Source organism: Leuciscus leuciscus (assembly GCF_965113295.1).
Source record: "Leuciscus leuciscus genome assembly, chromosome: 16".
Classification (NCBI taxonomy): Eukaryota; Metazoa; Chordata; class Actinopteri; order Cypriniformes; family Leuciscidae; genus Leuciscus; species Leuciscus leuciscus.
In genome coordinates, this window is record NC_138740.1 from 7,318,234 (window position 1) to 7,330,735 (window position 12,502).

The following is a 12,502-nucleotide window of genomic DNA, read 5'->3' on the forward strand; positions in this document are numbered from 1 at the left end:
ATAGGTATTATTTAGCATTATTATTAGTATTAGTACTACTACTACTACTACTACTACAAAACAACCAAAGTTTAGACTAAAGTCTCTGACAAAAAGCGTTATTGTCTGTATTTGTAGTAATGTTAAACATGTCCTCCTATACCATGATTGAGCTGACACACAAACTGATTTATCATTATTAAATATGAGTAATCGTAAGTATTATTTAGCATTATTATTAGTATTAGTACTACTACTACTACTACTACAAAACAACCAAATTTTGGACTAAAGTCTCTGACAAAAAGCGTTACTGTCTGTATTTGTAGTAATGTTAAACATGTCCTCCTATACCATGATTGAGCTGACACACAAACTGACTTATCATTATTAAATATGAGTAATCGTAGGTATTATTTAGCATTATTGGTATTGTTATAAATAAACCAACCCCATTTTAGACTAAAGTCTCTGACAAAAAAAAACGTTATTGTCTGTATTTGTAGTAATGTTAAACATGTCCTCCTGTACCATGATTGAGTTGTCACACAAACTGACTTATCATTATTAAATATGAGTAATCGTAGGTATTATTTAGCATTATTGGTATTGTTATAAATAAACCAACCCCATTTTAGACTAAAGTCTCTGACAAAAAGCGTTATTGTCTGTATTTGTAGTAATGTTAAACATGCTCTCCTGTACCATGATTGAGTTGACACACAAACTGGCTTAACATTAATAAATATTAGTCATTGTAGGTATTATTTAGCATTATGATTAGTATTAGTACTACTACTACTACTACAAAACAACCAAATTTTAGACTAAAGTCTCAGACAAAAACCTTTAGTATCTGTATTTGTAGTAATGTTAAACATGTCCTCCTGTACCATGATTGAGCTGACACACAAACTGACTTATCATTATTAAATATTAGCCATTGTATGTATTATTTAGCATTATTATTAGTAGTATTAGTATTAGTATTACTATTACTACAACAAAACAACCAAATTTTAGACTAAAGTCTCTGACAAAAACCTTTAGAGTCTGTATTTGTAGTAATGTTAAACATGTCCTCCTGTACCATGATTGAGCTGACACACAAACTGACTTATCATTATTAAGTATTAGTGATCATAGGTATTATGCATTATTATTGGTATTAGTACTACTACTACTACTACAAAACAACCAAATTTTAGACTAAAGTCTCTGACAAAAAGCGTTATTGTCTGTATTTGTAGTAAGGTTAAACATGTCCTCCTATACCATGATTGAGCTGACACACAAACTGACTTATCATTATTAAATATGAGTAATCGTAGGTATTATTTAGCATTATTGGTATTGTTATAAATAAATAAACCCCATTTTAGACTAAAGTCTCTGACAAAAAGCGTTATTGTCTGTATTTGTAGTAATGTTAAACATGCTCTCCTGTACCATGATTGAGTTGACACACAAACTGGCTTAACATTAATAAATATTAGTCATTGTAGGTATTATTTAGCATTATGATTAGTATTAGTACTACTACTACTACTACTACTACAAAACAACCAAATTTTAGACTAAAGTCTCTGACAAAAAGTAGGGATGCACCGATACCGATACCAGTATCGGGTATCGGGCCGATACTGAGCTCATGTACTCGTACTCGTAAAAATGCCCCGATACCAACAACCGATACCAGGCAGCGTGTGTACGGTGTTTGTGTCTAGACAAAGAAACACTGACAACAGAAATTATAATGGGGATAAAAAAAGAAGGCTGTCTATGAGGTAAATATATATTATTAGTGAAATATTAAACAGAATATAGTAACGCCTGTGGTGCGCGAGCTGATAAGAGAAAAACACGCAGTGGATTGAGCGCGCAAGCGAGTAGCCTCTCGCTGCATCCTGCGGTGGACATCCAACCCGGCCACATCCAAGTGTGACGTCAGAAGCCACCACGCCCATGCCCAAATTGGACACAGTCTCATTAACGTTAACATTTAAAAACAGGAAGAAGCATCGAGAAGAGAAGACGAAGGTAACTGCGAACTATTCTAACTGCATTATTACATCACCAATTTCATGTTGTTATTTGGATTAAGGGTAAATATGAAAAATATATTATTTCAGTGCTTATGTGTGACGTTACATCCTGTAAATCTTATTCTGCTCGTAAAGAATATGAGATTTGATTGTCACTCTGTCAGTTGTAAATACTGCATATTGAAAAAGTCATTGCTATGCAAAGAAGTTATACATGTTTAGATAATGTAATGTGATGATAAACTGTTGTAATATGCATAAGTTTTATTATTGATTCATAGTAAATACAGTGACGGCAAGCCAGCCATCACATCAGCAGTCTTTCCTAACTATATTATACTTCTTTTCAGGAGTACTACTGCATGCTAGCACTACTATACTATATAATGGTTTGCTGTTCAGTAGTGATATTATTGTATATTTATATTAACGTTTTTCATAGGCCATCATAAATGCCCTGGCTGTCCTCCGGGATGTCTCCTTACAGGAGGCGGAGCAGGTCTTCCTTTCTGGTCCGGATTATCATTGCAGGTCAGAGTAGATTATTAATTATTTTTGCACAATGCCCAGTGCACCCTTTTGTTACTGATATTTCTGTTAACACAACAGTGACTGTTCTCTGATAACTATTTCAGTGAAGTGGAAGATTTTAACAGACGAATTGACAAACAATTGAGGAAAGAAGGGAGACCATTCAATTGGTGGGTATTGCTCTTACATTTACACATTTGGAGTTTGGAATTAGACGTCAGTAACATGAATATTCTATTTGACTTTCTCTCTCTACAACATTTTGTAAGTGTTAAATCAGAAATATATTTCAGTTGAACATGTTAAACAAATTCTATTATTTCTCTCTCTCTCTCTCTCTCTCTCTCTCTCTCTCAGAGTTGAAGCCATTCTTGCAGCAACTGGTGGAAAAGGGGATCTTTTTGGTGCTTTTGTTCTAGCACAATATTTTGATGTAAACTTGATGTATTACAGTTTTTTACAATTGCTATGACAGTTTTTTCAATACATTTAACAAGTTTCCTAAACTCTTAACGCACCAACACACCTAAAACACACAATTGGCAAAACGGTTAATTTCATGCTCAAAATCACACATTGTAAACTAAACTCCAAAACTAATTTTCAAAATACAATAATACACTAACACAATACACTATGTCTAACAAAACACTGCAAACATGTTTCAAAATCAAATAATTATTCAAAGCACTAACACATGTTCTCTTCCAACAGGAACATTTAGTCAATCATAACACAATGACAAAAAAAACACTATCATCAGCTGAAATTACAGAAACTGCATTATTTTATATGTGTCAGTTCTGCCCTTATACAACAGACAGTATACTGTATTGTACCGATCATAGATTGTGTTTTGCACTGCAGTTTTTTTTTTTTTTTTTTTAAGTCTCTCTACATTTTTGTTTTGTTTGTAATGTAAATGCATGCATTTTGTTGTTGTTGTTTTTTTTTTGCAGCAGCAGAAATTCAATACAACAAAATAAATGACCCTTCTTAGAGTAGCTTTATAGAATGTATGGTTTATGAAAAAAAGAAGACAGAGACAGAATTGCTGCAGTAACAGCTTTATTTGCAACAGGACATTTCTGCAAGATAACAAAAATATGCATATAGCTGCCATTTACAGTATTACTGTATGTGAAAATACAAAATATACAAACAGAAAAAGCCATCTTCTAATCTGCCCGGTCTTCTGCATTTGTCCACGTTCTCATCCACATCACACCTGATATCTTCCCTGGCAAGGCATCTTGGGAAGAATCTTTTGGCATGCCTTATCCTGGCAGTGTTCAGCTGTGATGTCTTGGTATACAGCATCTTTTGCATACAGGAGGGACATTTGGTCCTGTGGACTATGGTCAAAAACCTTTCATCTCCAGGCTGAGAAAACTCCTCAATGGGGTTGAGGAAAGGGAAGTAAGGGGCAAGGAAAATGGACATCATCCTCTGATGGGCGTCAAACCTGGCTGTGACGGGAATGGTGGAATGCCACATTGTCCCATATTTGCATAACTTCAATCAGCTGTTTCTCACTAGCAATGGAATAATGTGAAAATACAAAATATACGAACAGAAAAAGCACCAGAAGAATTAAAAAATATTTTTTTTTTTAAAAAGAGTCATCTTCTATTTCCATAATTCAATCAGCTGTTTCTCAGTAAGAATAGAATAAAATACAGGGGATATATTTGTGTTTCAATTCACAATATAAACAGCTGTTTACCTTGACTTTAGCCTGTAAGGTTAGGTTTAGAACATGGTGTTATCTGTTCTGACATACAGTGTTAAAGCATTGGTAAATTTGGCAGTAAAAATCCATTGTTTTGGTCTTGTTTGAGCTTGTGTGTAAAAGAAGTTCAAGCATTTTAAATTTGTGTTAATTGTATGCATTTTGTGTTAAAGCAACAAGAAATGTGTTAATAGTATAGCTTACACAGACAGATGTAGTGCTAACTGTGTTAAGAGTTTTGGAAAATTGTTAAATGTATTGAAAAATCTGTCATAGCAATCGTAAAAAACTGTAACACAAAATATTAAATTAAAATCTTAATTTGTGACCAAGATATTTTGAACTATGATGATATTTTGATGTTATATTTTGATATGTTAAACTCATAAAACCTGTACAGAAGGGGAAGCGAGAGATTAACTGGTTTTTATGTATTAAAATATTGTGCAAAAGGTCATTTATTTCAGTAATTCAACATAGCTGTAAGCCATAATCATCAAATTTATAACACATAAAGGCTTGAATTATCTCACTTTGCATGTAATGAGTCTATATTATATATTAGTATCAGCTTTTAGTTGAATTACTGAAATAAATGAACTTTTGCACGATATTCTAATTTTTTGAGTTTCACCATATTGGTTCTTTAACTTAAGGTTAACATAAATTTAATTCTGCTGTTCTTTAATTTGATTTCAAAGTCATTTGCTATAACAGGCATTAACTAATAAGTGAATTCTTAATTTGATTGTAAAAATGCAATATTTCTATAACCACATAGAAAGAAATGTAAAAAAAAAAAAAGTTTACATTTATTTTCTTTATTTAGAAGGGGTAACTATTTTGGAGTCCATATAATTAAGAAAGTGACAAAAACTCGTTTTATTATTAAATGCTCCCTTATACGTTTATTATAGCAAAACCATGATTATTGATTACCATTTGTATAACAGAAATACAAGAGAAATACAAAAATATCGTTTTAAGGTACATTGTTTACTTGTACTACCATGTCATTAACTTACAAAAACATGAATTAGACCATTCCAAGCCTGCCAAAAGCGTCACAATTTAACTGCATCAATAATCTGTAGCGTCACACCTCTACACCAATAACCTCATCTTTATTATAAACCAATAACTATGATAACAACCGTAAACATATTGCCGACAGGAAGCAGCGCCATTTTGCGCATGCGTACAACAAATCGAGTCACGTGCCGTTTTTGGACATGGGCGAGGCTTCCGACGTCACACTTGGATGGGCGTGGCTTCTGACGTCACACTTGGATGTGGGCCGGGTTGGATATCCACCGCAGGATGCAGCGAGCTGTAGTTGGCGCAAGCGGCACAGACGCGCGAGCTGGTCGAGCGCATCAGACGTCATTGGAAAGTTTGTAGTTCAGTCGGATGTCAATGGCAAAGAAAGTAAAACGAGGCATGTAGCTTATTATTAACGTTAACTGACCAGAGAGAGAGAGAGAGAGAGAGAGAGAGAGAGAGAGAGAGAGCGAGAGAGAGAGAGAGAGAGCACTTCTGTTGAATGCTCTTGATTGCTGATCGTTCACTCAGCACGTGTTATTTGGATTAAAACTAAATCGTATATGTAAGTAAAACATGAACTGTTACCTTATTTATGTTTAACGAGTGGTTGCCTACATTATTACAGGACATTTGCAGGTCAAGAAGTTACATGAACTTCAAACATCCAAAGCGCGCTACCCGAAAACCATCGCCTCAGCGCGCGATACTGAATGGAAGTCTTTCACGTCTTGCGCTTGTACGGATGAATTCATTTTTCACTGTTGGCGAGTATCCTAGTAAACAAAGTCTGTTATATCTCAAGTGAACGTAGACAGTAAATTGTCTCTGGTATAATTAGTCTTAAAGGTGCAGCAGTTTAATTAATCTGCTGCTGTGTTTTAATGTTAATCAAACAAAGGAAAAATAAATTACTCACTGCTCTTGACTAAATAGGCTACCTTTTTTTAACTTTACAAAAAAGATCCATCTATATTTAATTTATACAGTAATGAATATGCAGTGCATAAAATATATAGTTGATGAACAAATTAAGTTTAAATTTAATAAACAACTAATATGATTGATATGCTTTTGGTTTCTCTACCAATACATTAAAAAAATTACAAATGCATGAATTAAAAATTAATTGAAAATTAAAAATACAGGTATCGGTTACGGTATCGGTATCGGCGAGTACCAAAAATGAAAGTATCGGTATCGGACTCGGTCTGAAAAAAGTGGTATCGGTGCATCCCTAACAAAAAGTGTAATTGTCTGTATTTGTAGTAATGTTAAACATGTCCTCCTATACCATGATTGAGTTGACACACAAACTGACTTATCATTATTAAATATTAGTCATTGTAGATATTATTTAGCATTATTATTAGTATTAGTACTACTACTACTACTACAAAACAACCAAATTTTAGACTAAAGTCTCTGACAAAAACCTTTAGAGTCTGTATTTGTAGTAATGTTAAACATGTCCTCCTGTACCATGATTGAGCTGACACACAAACTGACTTATCATTATTAAATATTAGTCATTGTAGATTTTATTTAGCATTATTATTAGTATTAGTACTACTACTACTACTACTACAAAACAACCAAATTTTAGACTAAAGTCTCTGACAAAAAGCGTTATTGTCTGTATTTGTAGTAATGTTAAACATGTCCTCCTATACCATGATTGAGTTGACACACAACCTGACTTATCATTATTAAATATAAGTAATCGTAGGTATTATTTAGCATTATTGGTATTGTTATAAATAAAACAACCCCATTTTAGACTAAAGTCTCTGACAAAAAGCGTTATTGTCTGTATTTGTAGTAATGTTAAACATGTCCTCCTATACCATGATTGAGCTGACACACAACCTGACTTATCATTATTAAATATGAGTAATCGTAGGTATTATTTAGCATTATTGGTATTGTTATAAATAAATAAACCCCATTTTAGACTAAAGTCTCTGACAAAAAGCGTTATTGTCTGTATTTGTAGTAATGTTAAACATGCTCTCCTGTACCATGATTGAGTTGACACACAAACTGGCTTAACATTAATAAATATTAGTCATTGTAGGTATTATTTAGCATTATGATTAGTATTAGTACTACTACTACTACTACTACTACAAAACAACCAAATTTTAGACTAAAGTCTCTGACAAAAAGTGTAATTGTCTGTATTTGTAGTAATGTTAAACATGTCCTCCTATACCATGATTGAGTTGACACACAAACTGACTTATCATTATTAAATATTAGTCATTGTAGATATTATTTAGCATTATTATTAGTATTAGTACTACTACTACTACTACAAAACAACCAAATTTTAGACTAAAGTCTCTGACAAAAACCTTTAGAGTCTGTATTTGTAGTAATGTTAAACATGTCCTCCTATACCATGATTGAGCTGACACACAAACTGACTTATCATTATTAAATATAAGTAATCGTAGGTATTATTTAGCATTATTGGTATTGTTATAAATAAAACAACCCCATTTTAGACTAAAGTCTCTGACAAAAAGCGTTATTGTCTGTATTTGTAGTAATGTTAAACATGTCCTCCTGTACCATGATTGAGTTGACACACAACCTGACTTATCATTATTAAATATGAGTAATCGTAGGTATTATTTAGCATTATTGGTATTGTTATAAATAAAACAACCCCATTTTAGACTAAAGTCTCTGACAAAAAGCGTTATTGTCTGTATTTGTAGTAATGTTAAACATGTCCTCCTGTACCATGATTGAGTTGACACACAAACTGACTTAACATTATTAAATATTAGTCATTGTAGGTATTATTTAGCATTATTATTAGTATTATTAGTATTACTACTACAAAACAACCAAATTTTAGACTAAAGTCTCAAACAAAAACCTTTAGTGTCTGTATTTGTAGTAATGTTAAACATGTCCTCTTTTACCATGATTGAGCTGACACACAAACTGACTTATCATTATTAAATATGAGTAATCGTAGGTATTATTTAGCATTATTGGTATTGTTATAAATAAACCAACCCCATTTTAGACTAAAGTCTCTGACAAAAAAAAACGTTATTGTCTGTATTTGTAGTAATGTTAAACATGTCCTCCTGTACCATGATTGAGTTGTCACACAAACTGACTTATCATTATTAAATATGAGTAATCGTAGGTATTATTTAGCATTATTGGTATTGTTATAAATAAACCAACCCCATTTTAGACTAAAGTCTCTGACAAAAAGCGTTATTGTCTGTATTTGTAGTAATGTTAAACATGCTCTCCTGTACCATGATTGAGTTGACACACAAACTGGCTTAACATTAATAAATATTAGTCATTGTAGGTATTATTTAGCATTATGATTAGTATTAGTACTACTACTACTACTACTACTACAAAACAACCAAATTTTAGACTAAAGTCTCTGACAAAAACCTTTAGAGTCTGTATTTGTAGTAATGTTAAACATGTCCTCCTATACCATGATTGAGCTGACACACAAACTGACTTATCATTATTAAATATTAGTCATTGTAGATTTTATTTAGCATTATTATTAGTATTAGTACTACTACTACTACTACAAAACAACCAAATTTTAGACTAAAGTCTCTGACAAAAAGCGTTATTGTCTGTATTTGTAGTAATGTTAAACATGTCCTCCTGTACCATGATTGAGCTGACACACAAACTGACTTATCATTATTAAATATGAGTAATCATAGGTATTATTTAGCATTATGGGTATTGTTATAAATAAACCAACCGCATTTTAGACTAAAGTCTCTGACAAAAAGCGTTATTGTCTGTATTTGTAGTAATGTTAAACATGTCCTCCTGTACCATGATTGAGCTGACACACAAACTGACTTATCATTATTAAATATTAGCCATTGTATGTATTATTTAGCATTATTATTAGTATTAGTACTACTATTACTACAACAAAACAACCAAATTTTAGACTAAAGTCTCAGACAAAAACCTTTAGAATCTGTATTTGTAGTAATGTTAAACATGTCCTCCTGTACCATGATTGAGCTGACACACAAACTGACTTATCATTATTAAATATTAGTCATTGTAGATATTATTTAGCATTATTATTAGTATTAGTACTACTACTACTACAAAACAACCAAATTTTTGACTAAATTCTCTGACAAAAAGCGTTATTGTCTGTATTTGTAGTAATGTTAAGCATGTCCTCCTATACCATGATTGAGCTGACACACAAACTGACTTGTCATTATTAAATATGAGTAATCGTAGGTATTATTTAGCATTATTGGTATTGTTTTAAATAAAACAACCCCATTTTAGACTAAAGTCTCTGACAAAAAGTGTAATTGTCTGTATTTGTAGTGATATTAAACATGTCCTCCTATACCATGATTGAGCTGACACACAAACTTACTTATCATTATTAAATATGAGTAATCATAGGTATTATTTAGCATTATTGGTATTGTTATAATTAAAACAACCCCATTTTATACTAAAGTCTCTGACAAAAAGCGTTATTGTCTGTATTTGTAGTAATGTTACACATATCCTCCTGTACTATGATTGAGTTGACACACAAACTGGCTTAACATTATTAAATATTAGTCATTGTAGGTATTATTTAGCATTATTATTAGTATTATTAGTATTACTACTACTACTACTACTACTACTACTACTACAACTACAAAACAACCAAATTTTAGGCTAAAGTCTCAGTCAAAAAGCGTTAGTGTCTGTATTTGTAGTAATGTTAAACATGTCCTCCTGTACCATGATTGAGCTGACACACAAACTGACTTATCATTATTAAATATGAGTAATCGTAGGTATTATTTAGCATTATTGGTATTGTTATAAATAAAACAACCCCATTTTAGACTAAAGTCTCTGACAAAAAGCGTTATTGTCTGTATTTGTAGTAATGTTAAACATGCTCTCCTGTACCATGATTGAGCTGACACACAAACTGACTTATCATTATTAAATATTAGCCATTGTATGTATTATTTAGCATTATTATTAGTAGTATTAGTATTAGTACTACTATTACTACAACAAAACAACCAAATTTTAGACTAAAGTCTCAGACAAAAACCTTTAGTATCTGTATTTGTAGTAATGTTAAACATGTCCTCCTATACCATGATTGAGCTGACACACAAACTGACTTATCATTATTAAATATGAGTAATCGTAGGTATTATTTAGCATTATTGGTATTGTTATAAATAAACCAACCGCATTTTAGACTAAAGTCTCAGACAAAAACCTTTAGTGTCTGTATTTGTAGTAATGTTAAACATGTCCTCCCGTACCATGATTGAGCTGACACACAAACTGACTTATCATTATTAAATATTAGCCATTTTATGTATTATTTAGCATTATTATTAATAGTATTAGTATTACTACTACTACAACTACTACTACTACAAAACAACCAAATTTTAGACTAAAGTCTCTGACAAAAACCTTTAGTGTCCGTATTTGTAGTAATGTTAAACATGTCCTCCTATACCATGATTGAGCTGACACACAAACTGACTTAACATTATTAAATATGAGTAATCGTAGGTATTATTTTGCATTATTGGTATTGTTATAAATAAACCAACCGCATTTTAGACTAAAGTCTCTGACAAAAAGCGTTATTGTCTGTATTTGTAGTAATGTTAAACATGTCCTCCTGTACCATGATTGAGCTGACACACAACCTGACTTAACATTATTAAATATTAGGCATTGTAGGTATTATTTAGCATTATTATTAGTATTATTAGTATTACTACTACTACTTCTACTACAAAACAACCAAATTTTAGACTAAAGACTCTGACAAAAAGCGTTATTGTCTGTATTTGTAGTAATGTTAAACATGTCCTCTTTTACCATGATTGAGCTGACACACAACCTGACTTATCATTATTAAATATGAGTAATCGTAGGTATTATTTAGGATTATTGATATTGTCATAATTAAATCAACCCCATTTTAGACTAAAGTCTCTGACAAAAAGCGTTATTGTCTGTATTTGTAGTAATGTTAAACATGTCCTCCTGTACCATGATTGAGCTGACACACAAACTGACTTATCATTATTAAATATGAGTAATCGTAGGTATTATTTAGCATTATTGGAATTGTTATAAATAAAACAACCGCATTTAGACTACAGTCTCTGACTAAAAGCGTTAGTGTCTGTATTTGTAGTAATGTTAAAGGATTAGTTCACTTCAGAATGAAAATTTATACCGAAGGAAATACCGACCCAGTGGCGAAAAACTCTGCCGACATCTCATTTTCTCCTCCAACTTCAAAATCGTTGTTTTACCGATCATTGTTTTACCTTTATTTTTGTAAAGGGCGTTTGATTTAATCTTTGCACAGGACTGGGACGGGACTCTAGGTTCTGGCCAAATTTCCGAGCTCGGTTTCATGTACATGTGAACTCGTGAATTTGACCAATCGTCTCTTAATGAACTGGACTTTTGAAAACTGGAAAATTGATGACTGGATATGTATTGAGTTTAAGGGATAGCATCAAATATATTTTTCACTCTCAAATAAAATTATATTCTACAGTATATGTTACTATATCTTTTAAAACAACATTTTGATAAATAAATATAATCTACCAAATCAGGTTGCTAATTGTTTATATTCAAAGTATTTTTCCAAGCTGTGACCATATATTTATTTTGTCAGTTATATATTTGAGCATAATATATTTAACATATCAATAATTTTAAGGAATCTATGTATAATCATGAAATTCAATGAAAAAAAAAAAACTTTCTGGTAACACAATAAGGGTTCACTAATACGCATTTGCCTCAACAAGTAAAATCATTACATAATGATTTATTATTGTTGATTCATTAAAACAGGCAGTTGGAAGTTTAAATGCATGGCTTCAACCCATAGTGGTAATTAACACATTCATTTATTAGTGGTACTATGCTGATAAGGAAATAATCCAATATGACATTTAATTACAGTTTTTCTCAATTGCTAAAACACTAAACCCCATTCTCTGAACGAGTAGAAAAAGTCGAAAAAAGAGTTTCGATATTTTTCCTATTTAAAACTTGACTCTTCTGTAGTTATATCATGTACTTAGACTGACGGAAAATGTTAAGTTGTGATTTTCTTGACTGATATGGC

At 31.7% G+C, this 12,502-nt stretch overlaps 2 long non-coding RNA genes across 2 annotated transcripts; one reads left to right on the top strand and one right to left on the bottom strand.

Annotated features, from left to right (window-relative positions):
• Window positions 1-1,744: 1,744 nt before the first annotated feature.
• Window positions 1,745-6,149, bottom strand: LOC309476830. The gene is made up of 3 exons (XR_014198389.1): window positions 6,039-6,149; window positions 5,644-6,005; window positions 1,745-1,875 (listed from the first exon to the last, which is right to left on the bottom strand). It is a non-coding gene; the product is annotated as an uncharacterized lncRNA (long non-coding RNA).
• On the top strand, window positions 1,870-2,998 carry LOC309476829. Its single transcript, XR_014198388.1, has 4 exons — window positions 1,870-2,019; window positions 2,467-2,555; window positions 2,660-2,725; window positions 2,913-2,998. It is a non-coding gene; the product is annotated as an uncharacterized lncRNA (long non-coding RNA).
• Window positions 6,150-12,502: the final 6,353 nt, after the last annotated feature.